We start from the raw sequence: 13,545 nt of genomic DNA, 5'->3' as shown, positions 1-13,545 counted from the left end.
CTACCACATGTAACATTTCTTTTTATTTTTTTAAATTCTAACTTTAAAGTCTATCGTAGACTTAGGTATACATTATTATTGTGTCCTGTATTTCGAGGAAACTGAAGGTTAATCACGATTAGGTTTTTTAAATATTAGCACATAGTTATTATGCAAATAATAGGAACTTACATGTTCATTAAGTCAGGCAATTGCTGTGTAGTGCTAGTTACAAGAGTCTCGCACGAGTGGATATATTATGTTATGTTGTATGTCTCAACTTTCTGTTATTATACTGTCATATTCTGTATGTGCAATTACATGCTTTTTTTAGAAAATACAATCTCCACTAACAGGGAAATTAAAAAACGTATTAAGAAAGTTTTACTTTTATATTTTGATAAGGGATCGTATAATTTGAAACGTCATTAATATTATTAAATATAATTACCCTCATGTCGAGTTAAACTTTTTATAACTACAATAACAAACGTAAATCCCACGCATCAAGTTCACGACAGCCAGCGTGTCGTGACGCAAAACAGCTGATAATAAACAGGTGCAGAAATATTTACAGACTAGCCATGATAAAATTATTCCTGTATAGACCCAGGAATATACCAAACGGCAAATTTTATTTAAACTGAGAAGTTGTAAACTACCAGTTACTACTCTACTTTTTAGGTAAAATAGGAAATATTCTAGACATTAGAAATATTTTAGTTATTTATAGTACATGAAATAACGAAATATAATCTGCCGCAGGACGCAGGATTTACATGCTTTCCGAGGCATGAGAGTAAACAGCGAGCTTCCAATCTCCTGGTAGTTACTGGGAATTTATCATTAGAAAAACCAAATATCTATAAAATCCTTAAATATATAGGTGAGTATAGTGAATATATATACGTAAACAAATATATGCTAACTATATTATTCATATTTATGTATAAAAGTTAGCGACATTAATATGTTCAAAGACTAACGTAGGTAAATATAACATGGTCAAATTGAAACCATAGCGTTAAAACTTAACTGAATTGTAAGTCTTAAAGTTTATAGGAGCATTCGTTAGATCGCTGTAGCTAGAAAATTCTTTGATCATGTGTAGCGGTCCTACTAGTTAAATATAAACTGATCCATGAATCAGTGTCTGTATACTGGTTATTAGCTGGCACTGGTTTAAAATATTCGTATAAGTAGTAAAGAGTACTTCATGTACCTATTAAAGTTAAAGTTTTACATGTGAAACCATTTTTAACCGATCGTTCCGTTGGCTCTGTCGTTGGACGAACATGGCAAAACATATTTTTTTATAAGTATTTATACTAAAGCTGTGCAAATGCACTGAGACTACACGATTATCTAACGAATTAACTTTAAGCATAGACTAATAAAAATAGAAATTACAAAAAAAATCACCGTTTAAACTTATGATTTTTGCGTATATATTGATTAAAAACAATGACTTCCTAAAAGTTATAAAAATGGGTAAACTTAAGAATAAAAGATTGTTTAATCAACAATATTAAATAATAATTGTATGTGATAAACATCCGTTATAAGATTTGACCAACACACACACTGACTGCTGAAATAAGTCAAAAAAGCCTGTAATAAAATACATTAAAGATTGTATTTATGTATAAATTATGCTATTACTTGTTACTAATTTGGTTCTAGAGACATAAACATGGCTAAATAGGACATCGCTTTGGTATTCTATGAGATAATAACGTTGGTAAGAACATAAGAAACTTTAGTAAATCTACTTTCTAGATAAGAGTGGAATGAACAATTAACTAATTATGTTTATAATTATAAAGTAGTCTGAGTATTATGTATTATTACTTCAAACATGTTTAGTTTTTTTACTCTTACAACAATCATTGTAATCTAAACTTGATCATGTTATATAAAAACAATAAATAATAGATTTCGAAGATATTTTAATGTAAAAAATAATCAATGAAAAAACTGATATTCTGTTAATTATCTAACAAAACTGTACATATAATAGGAGATTTGAATAATTTAAACAGATTTTTATATTCAAGTTATTATTTATTTACTTTATCTTTCGTGGGTTCAAACCCGGGCAAGCACCACTGATATTTTCATGTGCTTAAATTGAGATAATAATTCATCTCATGCTTGACGGTGAAGGAAAACATCGTGAGGAAACCTGCATGTGTCTTATTTCACTGAAATTCTGCCACATGTGTATTCCACCAACCCGCATTGGAGCAGCGTGGTGGAATAAGCTCCTAAGCTTCTCCTCAAAAAGGGAGAGGAGGCCTTAGCCCAGCAGTGGGACATTTACAGGCTGTTACTTACTATACTATATTTATTTACTTTACAATATTTTTAACGAATTATCCTATTGGACACCTCAATTAGCAAAGGGCTTATTTCATATATGTAGTTTAACATAGTTGTTGCAAATAAGTTCTAATATGTTGTATACCTATATACATTAGCTATATAATTTACGGAATTAAAACTTTTTACACATTTTTAACAATCAATTAGGTAACTCTAAATGCAGTCGTATGATTTGATTCTTAATGGTTATAGAGAAGTATTAATATATAGTTTATGGTCCAGTGGGGGTAGATCACATCTTAAGTGAAGGTCATTTATTTAAAACCTAATGTGTGTTTAGTTTAAGCTCAAAGAAAACTTACTTAAGAGGAGAAAAGGCAGTTGCCTAACAGTAGGACATTCACGAGCTTTTAGTTGTATTTATACTACTACTATTTTTACCATTCAATGCAATAATTGATTTGATTGTCAACATTATATAAAGTTTAAAACGAATTACATTCAGCAGTTTTTTTTTTATTTTAACATATTAAATCTGTGATTTTGAGACAATTTCAAATATGAAATAAGTTTACTAAAACTGATTTGTTCACCTATATGATGAACTGTTTCTGAATTATCGCATCTGTAGTCGTACTCGCTTCCTATTAAAGTCAAAGGTTATCAAAATTGTGGGAGCGGTATATGTGTATGTAGCGGCAGGTGATACTGAGTCGTGAACAGATGTTTCGCTACGATTCCCCTATGAATTGTTGTGTGAACGGAAGTGCTCCGGTGGTAAAAACGTGAATGCTTAAGTAATGGACCGTAACTTTTCCAAGCGGTAAGTTCTGCGTAATAGTTAAATATATACAGGTTATTTTATTTACATAAGCAAAGCAGTCAATATCTATGTTATAAAAACCTTTAACATCGTTTTAGCATAACAGTTATTATACAGTTGAATTATTTAAGAATATATTTTTAAAGATAATGAAACATTACTACAAACTCACAAACAGGAACACAATATACCGATTTATTGAAAGTCGTCGTTGGTATTCAAGTACAAGTAAGTTGGTATACAAGCAATTTTGAATTGTCACTTTAAAAGATTAAAAATAATGTATCATCAGTTTGGTATCGGATAAATCGGCAAGAAAATTTGTAAATTTTTCATATATTAAATGACATAATTATGTTAATTATTTATAAATAATTTTATATAACGTATAGACATTAACTTTTTGATTATTTATTTATAGTGTTTACAACGTTTTTCACTGTTTATATCAAAATAATATGATCGCATTATGAGACATCCTATCAGTGCCTTGCCTCTCCAACTGTCATATTTTTACATGCCAGTTATGAAGACGTGTTCACAACCATACGATAATTCCATAACTGCTTTTGGGTTCTTGTTTTTTTTTACTTAGTTCAGTTTTTAGTTTGTTGCTGATTTCAACTATAATGACAAGTTATTATTGTATTTTATAATCATTACACACTACACCACACTGGCTGTTTTACTCTAGAATGTGGAATTTTGCTGCAACGTTAAAACATCAGAAAACCGTCAAGAAGGAATCTTTATGATTTCTTTGATCGCCAAATTTGCTGCCCCAAAAATTTACCGCCCTAGGCTGAAGCCTACTCAGCCTGCTGGTAAATCCATCACTGCATCCTATACTACGTATTTAACACGATGACATTACAATGTTTTACACTATATATAACCATAAAATTATATATTATTACGATTTACAGTTGCGTACGATTAAGTAATCGACATCTGCGTTCAGAAGAAGAATCTGGTCTTCTCGAATGTAATTTGGTTACAATGTATTGATGTTAACGACATTCACTTTGATAGATAATTTTCATGACAGGAAATCAGTGCATGTTCCGTCAATCATAAATACGAACGGCTTCCTTAACTTACATCATAAAATATTAACTGATATTGCGTAGAACTCAACGCGATTCATAGTTCACTGTTACGTAAGTTTAATAGCAAACTTTTTGTCCGATTTCAAAATGCACTTTCAATAGTCTAAGTAAGCCAATTAACTTTGGAATGCAAGTGTTTACTAATGAAACTCACTTGTATCTCGTTACTGTCATATACAATAGAGATAAAAATATCTTGCGAGCAGTACTTTTTAGTCAAAAAATCTCGATGGCGGTTCGGATTTTGAAAGTTGATTGTATTTATTCTCCCGTGTCTGGAAAAGCATGTAAATGATATTATTTTCATAACTATAGGTAATTATATTGGAGTACTCACGAGCCTTCAAGTGATCAGGAGCTGACATAGCATCATATTAATATCTCAATAATCCTGCGGCAAAATAAAAACTATTTAGTTGCTTTTATTTTTCATACCCTAAGCAAGGAAGCCATTAAATTAATAATAAAATTACTTGTTATCATATATACGTTAACATTGGTTTAGTTAATGAAACTTTAAAACTTATGCTAAGTAAAGGTATTGTTAGAAATTACTACTTTACGAAACTAATAGTGAATGTTAATTCGTATTAAAGTTCATTTACGATTTTCGATTGTATAATACGTCTTTTATTGAAGAAAATAATACCTTTTCTCAGCACTTAAGTGACTGTTAGATCGAATGTTCACGACTCCGAGTTCTTACGTTTAGACGTCGATGCTTCGAAACTAAAATGCTGTTATTAAAATTTAAATTCACGCGCATGTAATCATTAATCACGTGGTTGTAAGGCGTAATGGCCCTTCTAGATGATTCCCAACTACACACGAGTTAATCTACCGGTAAAATCAATACTTTATTTTGTTGTGTAGCGATTTCAGGGAATTTGATTGTACTGAGCTAATGTAATTACAAAAAGTCGAGATGGCCCAGTGGTAAGAACGCCTGAATCTTATCCGATGAACGTGGGTTCAAACCCGGGCAAGCACCTCTGAATTTTCATGTGCTTAATTTCTGTTTATAATTCATCTCGTGCTTTTCGGTGAAGGAAAACATCGTGAGGAAACCTGCATGTGTCTAATTTCATCGAAATTCTGCCACATGTGTATTCCACCAACCCGCATTGGAGCCGCGTGGTGGAATAAGCTCCAAACCTTCTCCTCAAAAAGGGAGAGTAGGCCTTAGCCCAGCAAAGGGACATTTACAGGCTGTTACTTACTACTTAATGTAATTACAGGCACCAGAGACAACATCTTAGTCTTTTGATTAGCGACGCTTTCTAATAAACTTTGGCCTATCGTAGTTAATCATACATACTTATACATACACTGATATTATATTTAATAAAAATATTAAAATAATAGTAAAAATATACTTCAAAAAATAAATATAATCAAATGGAAAATTAAAAAGATATATCACTTTTAATTAGTTAGAAACTCTTTAGTCTTTGACCTTTTTTAATGTAATTGTTCACGCCACTTTCTCATTCCGATGGAATGTCATACAAATACTGTTTTTAATTAAAATTTACGAAAAAAACTGCTTTTCTGAGCTCTGTTCGGATTTTAAATATTCAAATTTCATTAACTTTCAAATAAAAAAAAACAAGAGGAATGGTATAAGGGACGTTTCTGAATAATTTAATGAATACTATTATTTTCTCATATATACAGAATTGGTATATTTATTAAGTTCCAGTTCAATAAAACTTTCATCTAAACAATTATTACGAATAAATAAGCTATCTACATCTCCGTGAGATACTACTACATTTCCGAACAAAGATATTGAACAACAGAATTGTCTATTACTTTTTCTATTGACAATACTTAGCAGATTAATGGCGACTGTTTAGTATACGATGATATCGTTCCGACATGGATTTCCCTGAAGATTCGCACGGACAAACTAATGAGTGAAAATTATTGTCGTCGTCATAATTGTGAGTACTTTCTCACGTTCACGATCAAGTTGAGTGTGCGAGGCGAAGTAATCACTTCGTAACGTATTGAATAGACTTGGTGTTAGGTATATACTAGATTAATTTTGTATAAAGTAGACAAAATACATATAATATTATATGGAGTTCAGTACTCATTAGTTAGTTTATGTTATTCTCAATCCACGCTTAAACTACATATCCAATTGTAAAATTGACGACGGACAGATATAGTAGCTATGTGATATGTTTATAATAATAATAATAATGTCCTCCAGACCGATATCGGCCACGGCGGCCAATCTCAAGAGAGATTAGCCAACTACGCAGGAGATATTATAGTGCACAAGTGTGTGCGCAAACACAGGTGCACTCTCTTTTCCCTAACTTTCATAATCCGATGGGACGGCAATCCGACACGACCGGAAAGAGTTCAGGCGCAGGACCAACGGCTTTACGTGCTTTCCGAGGCACGGGAGTGTGCACACTTCCAACTTCCAGACTCCGGGCTGCTACTGAGAATTTTTCTGATAGAAAAACCCAATAATTTTTTATTGGCCCGACCTGGGGATTGATCCCAGGACCTCCGGGTCTGCGGCCTTATATCAAGCCACTAGACCAACGAGGCAGTCATGTTTATATATTATTATGTCAACGTAGTCGAAAAAAAATATTTTTAATCACCCGGATTCAAGCGAACGCTGTCAAAACTATTTTACGAGTCGATGAACGAAAACTTATTAGTAGGTAGGTACTCATAAAGGGAAAAAAATGGTAAACGAGGCGGCGGCCCGGGGTGCCAAATATGCGGGGGCGCCGAGGACTAAAGCCGAGGTCTGCCCCTTGGGCCCCCGTGATCTATATCCTCAATACTGTGATACGCTCTGTGTATATCGCTAGACGTTAGAGCCGCCACCGCCAAACTGACACGTGTGGTGGATGGTGGGGATAGCTAAACCTAAAACATTATGATTTCTGTAAGTGGGTGCCACAAATGTTTTTGCCCAGGGTGTCAGTGGCCCTAACGCCGGCACTGAATATAGTTCGTAGGTACGGCAACGCCACGACCGGAAGTATATCGGGCGCAGGAACAACGTCTTTCCGTGCTTTCACTTTGCGCAGGAGCTTAAAACTACCAAGTTCTTGATCTTATATAGGCTTGATGCGTGATTCGAACCAGGAAACATGGTATCTGCAAATTTATATCTTAACTAAGTATACTTAAATTAATGTTTAATTTATAAAGTTCAACAATATTTGTTATAAAAAATAAAATAAAAATAAATAAGCGCCTATTACCATTATTTAAATACAATTCCGTGGCTGGTATTTGACGTTAGAGCTTGCTGATCTTAATCCTTCATGTTTAAATTTCGTTTCTGATACACATGGTTTATAATATTAGTTAGAATAATATGCTTATGACGACTATAGAGGAATGTTTTTAATTTTTTGATAAGTTGTAACTTTAACTCAAAAAGTACCAAAATAATGTGGAAATTCTTCCAGAAACACTTCGAGCATTTCTCAATAAAAAACTTAAGTACAACAGCAATAGCTAATCATAATATAATGAACACTTCTGGATGATTGATCTTTTTGTAACATAAAAGAAAACAAACAAAGGAAATCGATTAGATGTTTTCTATATCTCCCGAATAGGAACAAAAAATGGTACACTATTTCTAACTGCCCTTTATGAATCACCGTTGCCCAATAAAAAGAGGCGAATGTTGTTGTTTTGGTCTCTTTTATTACTCTTGGGCAATCATCTCTAAATAAATCCAGACAGACTCCGTCGCCGACACATTTCCTCGTTTTTTGTCCGATTTGGAAATTCTCGAAACTTCAGACGAGTTTCGGCAAGAAATTTTGTTCTTGTCGCCTTTACTGTAATTTGTGAAGTTTTTAAATTTTAATTGAAAATTACTTTCTAATCTCTAATAATAAAGAAGTCTAGACGCTAGTTTTTTTAAATAAAAATAACTTTCTAAGATGTGAGTGCTCTAAACGTCAGTAAAGAGGCGATTGTTATAGCGTATTTCGTTGGTCGATTTTAATTGAACAAAAAATGTTGATCAACAAAAAAATTAAAACGAATTGAATTTGCGAAATTATAAAAGTTGTTAGTTAATAAATAAGAGTTTAAAAATGGCAATTTTTTATTTTTAATCGGTTTTATTCGAGTGAAAATCTATTCAGACGGATCTAATCGCTACAGATTAACCCGTTGATCGACTAAAATTGACTTGTGTGAACGCGGTGTTACAAAAGGTGAATACCAATTTGTGAGACAATTGTAAAATAATAATACTTTTCTAAATAGTTGAATACAATTGATTTTAGTTTTATTATATAAAATTTCTAAAAAAAAATATTGTTTTTTAATTTGCTTTATAGTTTCATTAGATATATCACATAACAAACTATATATTTATATTTATAATATTATTATATTATAGGTTGTGTACCAAACAGTAATTCTTTGCCAATAAAAATTATATTTTATATACAAAATTTTTATTTCTTTAATTTTTCTTTATGCATATAATTTTGAATTATAGCTGGCTTAACGTGTTAGGTATAGCAATAAAAAAAGGAACCCCAATGAAATGTTTCATTTTATTTAATGTAATGTACTTATAACATACCTAAATTTTGCAGCGGTCTTCACTCTCCATAAAAACTTTAACCATACAAAGAAAGTTTTCTCTTCAAGTACAGAGATAATAAGGTGACAAAATATTACTAATATTCGGGATGTATTCATATTTATATCTAGTATTTAATCTGAATTAATTTTTGCGTTAATTAATATAATATAATGACTATTTTCAAATCTAAATCTTTAAGAGTTGGCATTCATTCGACATCAATCTGTCATCGTCGTTCATATGAAGATCAAATGATACGCGACAGAATGAAACCATTAAATAACGCGCGCATTTTCATTCATTCTTAAATATTTTATTTTTCTGTTTACAAATACGTATTTTCTACTTTATAATTTTACTACTCTGTATATTGATTATTTGAAATCCAACATGTAATGGTCACATAATAGTCCGCCTGCTCGTCAAAACCTTTTCCCCGCTTAAGTAGTAGTTCTGAAAACATATTCGAACAATGAACGACTGATTGAAGATTGCTGATGAACAAAACACATCATAGTGGTATTCGCCCAAATTTTTTATTCTTCCAGAATATTCGGCTTAGATATTCTATTCTGTGCACTGATCTATCGCGACAGTAAACATTTATACATTAAAAAAAACGTTGTTGCTATGACAGTAAAAAATATATTCTCATATTTAAAGTCGTGGTCACAGCTACAATACATGTCATAAACTGCGTAATGTCTCGTGAAACAATTGTCCGTCTTTCATGTCCGGCTATTATCAAATGCTAATGATCGAATTGCGTTTTAGGAAGAGGTAATTAGCTGACCCAGTTACTTTATTGGCGTTTGACCTTTTATCTCAATTTAGTGATCAAGAGTCCGACATATTGAAACAGTTAATCATACAAACAAAGGATGTCATAAATAGTTTCGGAGAATTCTGCATATTATTGATCTTGCATACATTCTTCATTAATCGCTTTAAATATATTTTTTTAATTCTTTTGAGTTCTCTTTTAAAAATACAAACACGCGCGTATTATCTTTTTTAACTGTCTTCCCTCGAAAGCGGTGTAAAGAAATAGTCCATTTAATTATCATTCGTTCTCTTAATCTAAATCATCTTTTAGCACATTATTTATTATTATATTATTTATTGTACTGGTGGTAGGGCTTTGTGCAAGCTCGTCTGGGTAGGTACCACCCATTCATCAGATATTCTACCGCAAAACAGCAATACTTGATATTGTTGTGTTCCGGTTTGAAGGGTGAGTGAGCCAGTGTAATTACAGGCACAAGGGACATAAAATCTTAGTTCCCAAGGTTGGTGGCGCATTGGCTATAAGCGATGGTTGACATTTCTTACAATGCCAATGTCTAAGAGCGTTTGGTGACCACTTACCATCAGGTGGCCCATATGCTCGTCCACCTTCCTATTCTATAAAAAAAAATAAAAAAAAATTATTTAGTTTCATAATCTATTTATATATTAAACTGAAACATAACCATACAAAGTATTGATGCTTGGTGGTATTTTACGATAATAATTTCTCCAGGCAACCATGCACAAAGCGCTATATGTACATAAGTATCTTCATGAATATTTGTTCCGCCTCGTATGATATATTTTTTAAGAAAACTTGTTTTTCCACAGACCTTCAAGTCCATGTTATTTTAAGCGATATATTAAGATGTAAGTAAGCAGAAATGTTGATTATTTTTTATATTTTATGAATATATTGTTATTATATTTTCCCTTTGATGTTATAGTGGTGACTTGTAATTGGATAGCTTTTAATTAATTAAAATCATACATCAAAATATGCAGTAATATACGATTTATTCAGTAATAAATTGGAAATTTATTTAATTCCTATACGACTTTTTGCACTGACAACATAATCCAACACTCAGCGTGATAAATACCTAAATAAGTTTTCATTTAATTCACTTCAGTGCATATTTTAACAGGCCTCCTCTCATATACATTTATCCGACACATGTAGGTTTCCGCACAACATTTTCCTCCAACACCGATCACGAAATGATTATAAACACAAATTAAAAGTTTAATTTGAACCCACAATGTCTCTTACTAAACCCCTGTTTTAACTACTGGCCCATTTTATCTGTATATCTAAAAATATGTATAAGTAGAGAGTATAGATTTCAAATTAATTGCGCGTCGATCAAAATTGCAAGATTTAATTATGAGCTTAAAATAGGTCGATACTGGATCAGCTGTCTGAGTATTACGCAAAGATCGATTATGTTATTGTCTGAAGCAAATTACATTCTGTCAACGCACAGCGGGTGGTTAAAAATTATTAGCATGAATAGAACAGCACAGTTTTTTTTTGGAAAGGGCAACAAGGTGTGTTTAGGGAAACTGAGTATATTAGATTAGTTAATTTTAATATATTTTTTATTCTATGGCAAAAGTTAATTGTATAATTAAATTAGGATGTGATTATTTTTTATTTTTCACATACTTGTGAGTGCTTTATGTGCTCAGTTTTTTTTTTAATCAAGACAGCTATGGAATCGTGTACATCGGTGACTTATATACAAGTGAATACTAAAAGTGATATTAATTAAGTTATTAATAATTTAACTTTATGTTATTTTATCCAGTCAGTATTACAAAACGATATCGTAAAAGGGAATAAACGAACAATTGAAATTAGAACGGAAATGTTGTTACGATACAATGACACAAAGAAATGTTAAACATGAACCAAATGAGGTGAATACGAGCTATTGTTAAATATATAGTTAATGTGCGTTTACTATCTCTGTTTAATAAATTGAGATTTACAAAACACAAAACTATCTCAAATAAGTATACTATATAATTGAACTCTGTTTAGTTTTTCAAAATTTCAGAAATTTCTTTTTTTATAAAAGCGGGCTTTATAATGGGTTATGACCAATAAAATATTCAAGACTACGGCTCTGTTAGATAGTTTACTATCAATGATAAAATGCGCCGCAAGTTATGACATCTAAGATATTGTTATAATAATTAGTGCTGGTAAAACTAATTGATACGCAACCGTAAGAAGTTACAGATAATGATATTTGGGGATAGAATAAAAAAAATAGCGTGTGATTTTGTTTTTAAGGACTTTTAATTTGATAATATTTATGGGATTTTATGTGGTGGTATGTATTATTATTAAACCAATGTATTTGCTGATAAATATTATTTATTTACTGAAGATACTGGCTCATTTAAATATCTAATACGTTGTTAAGATAACTAAGTAATTGAAATAAGACATATTTAAGTCGAGTCAATGAAGAATGCAAAGCGACGCGGCGCCGGCGACGGCGGCAGTTAAAATACCAAGTAATTTTACTCGAACTCTTTACTTTTTAATAATAATAATGTTATTTGGAACCAATTTTGGTCACGGCTTATAAACTCTAACAGTAGTCGAATGCGCAGGAAATATATATTATAGTGCACAAGTATGTGCGCAAATCATGTGTACTTTCTGTTCTCTTCTATATCAATATAATAAAGCTCATGAGATTGTTTGTTTCATTGTTTCGCGAATGTGTGGACACGACCAACAACTGGGAAACTCAGTAGAAGCAGGGCCATATTTAACACAAAATGTTATTAACCTTAAACGCATCACACAATTAGGAAAAACGTTTCAAAATGTATCTTAGTATATCGATCGACAGACTGGCAAATGACCCACCTGATTGTAAGTGGTTACCAACGCCCATAGACATTGTGAGAAACACTAACCATCCCTTACATCGCCATTTTTTTTTTCGCTGGTAATGAGATGGTATGTGAGATTCTCCGGTGCTGAAGGCGCTAAAAACCAGCGGTACCCACGCCCTCTTTTCGGGGGACATTACGGGATCGTTTGCGCGTACTATCGTGACGTCCCAACGGTAGACCCACCCTTGCAGGCCTTCACATCCTAGGAGGTTCTTATGGTACAGAGACCCGGCAACTTCAATTGCCAATGCGCCAACAGCCTTGAGAACTAAGATGTTAGTGTTTCTGGTGATTGTAGTTACACTAACACACTTCAAACCGGAACACAAAAATACTAATGACCGCTATTTGGGCAGATTATATGTAATAAGTAAAACCCAAGTTTTTGCATTTGTTTGATATAAATGTTACAGTATTTATTTAATAAAAGTCTATAATTACGTTAGTAAAAGTCAGTACATTTCAAACATGCATTCAATTCAAATCTAAATTCAGGCATGCTAATTGGCGGATATTGTTTGATGAATGCTAGTGAAACCATTTTAATGGCTATAATATATATCGTTATTTATATAGACAGGTATTCATTTATGGACACACCTGGCTTAGTTATGCGTGGCCGTAGCTATTATTCAGTATTGTCAGTTCAATTGTCTCACTAATATTAATGCAACAGTTTTTACATATAGATTTTTGTTACTCAATAACACTCAAACGACTAGGCAAAATGAAATATAATTAAAGAGATTAGTCACATTATAGAACCACATATACATACGTTTTTTTAATCTGTTTATATTTAAAAAAAATATGTTACTATCAATACAGAGTCGATACGTACCGATAGTTATCACACGTGATATTATAACGAATCGGGGACCAACATCGTGTAATTTTAAAGTTTTATGTTATAAATGAAATTATAATTTTTATTTTTATTTATATTATTTACATTTTACTAAGTATTTGTATAAGCGAAAGATGCGAAAAGACTAACTAACATA

Source organism: Nymphalis io, chromosome 2 (genome assembly GCF_905147045.1).
Source record: "Nymphalis io chromosome 2, ilAglIoxx1.1, whole genome shotgun sequence".
NCBI lineage: Eukaryota > Metazoa > Arthropoda > Insecta > Lepidoptera > Nymphalidae > Nymphalis > Nymphalis io.
The sequence above is the reverse complement of the archived record's forward strand: the minus strand, read 5'-3'. Positions refer to the sequence as shown.